Below are 1,356 nucleotides of genomic sequence, written 5' to 3'. Positions count from 1 at the left end.
AACATCACCTTGAAACTCTAGAATTCATTCTTAAAAATTCTGAAAAATACCTAATCTAAGAAACAAGATGAACCGTCAGTTGTCCAAACTCAAACATTCCCCAGCAACGGCGCCAAAAACTTGGTGCACGAAATTGTGATCATCAATGGCGCCATCAACATGGTACACTCAATTGCAATCTCAACTTTTTATCACCACTTCGCACAACTAACCCGCAAGTGCTCTGGGTCGTCCAAGTAATAAACCTTACGCGAGTAAGGGTCGATCCCACGGAGATTGTTAGTATGAAGCAAGCTATGGTCATCTTGTAAATCTCAGTCAGGCAGATTCAAATGGTTATAGATGATTTATGAATAAAGCATACAATAAAGATAGAGATACTTATGTAATTCATTGGTGAGAATTTCAGATAAGCGTATGGAGATAAACGGTGGTGGTGATCCGGTCGTGATGGAGGCTGGTCACGGTGAGAGTGTTGGGGACTGATGAGAGCGGGACGGTTTGGGGTGGTGGCCGGCAGAGGGGGCAGTGCCGGTCGGAGGCTGGCGGTGGTGGTGCAGTGACGGAGGAGAGGGAGAAAGGGGGGATGGAAGGAAGTGAAGAGAGAAGAGAGAAGGGGGGTGGTGGTCGCGGTGGTGTCTGGCGGTGGTATCTGGCGGCGGCGCGGTGGTCGGGGTGGTAGAGAGAGAGTTACAGAGGTTAGAGAGGGATGGGGTTGGGGTTTGGGGACACGACAGGGTAAAGGTTCGCGTGACATAGGGTTAGTGATCGCGAATCCATGCGAACGCGTGGAGGATGCGATCACGTGAGTAGGGTGAAATAGGGTTGACGCGAAAGCGTGGTCGACGCAATTGTGTGGGTTGGGTATAAGATAGGTGACGCGGTCGCGTGAAGCACGTGAACGCATCGCTGGTATTTGTGCTAGACGCATGATTCCAGCGTTGTTTTAGCACAACTCTCTGTTGGTTTGGTGGTCATAATATCCGCGCGACACGATCGCGTCGCTCACGCTTTCGCGTGGGATGGGGGTTGTGTAAGTGATGCGTTCGCGTTAGGGACGCGTACGCGTGGGTTATTTTGTGCTAAACGTACAATAGCCGCACGATTCAAGCCCAACTTTATGGGCGTTGGATCTTTACGCTTATATCCAGATCACGCGTTCGCTAGTAAAAGTGCTAGGTGGGAGACAACCCACCATGGTATGATCGTTCCCCCTCTATTTTGCTCTTGTTTTTGAATTTTGTTTGAACCTGAATTTTTGCATGACATTCATTGCATTTCTCATTCTGCATACTGTAAAAAAAATCGCACTCGACGCAACAGCGTCACCGACGTGTCCGCGTCATAGGTGCATTG

This window comes from Arachis duranensis, chromosome 5 (assembly GCF_000817695.3).
Source record: "Arachis duranensis cultivar V14167 chromosome 5, aradu.V14167.gnm2.J7QH, whole genome shotgun sequence".
NCBI classification, from domain to species: Eukaryota; Viridiplantae; Streptophyta; class Magnoliopsida; order Fabales; family Fabaceae; genus Arachis; species Arachis duranensis.
Note: the sequence above shows the minus strand (reverse complement) of the source record.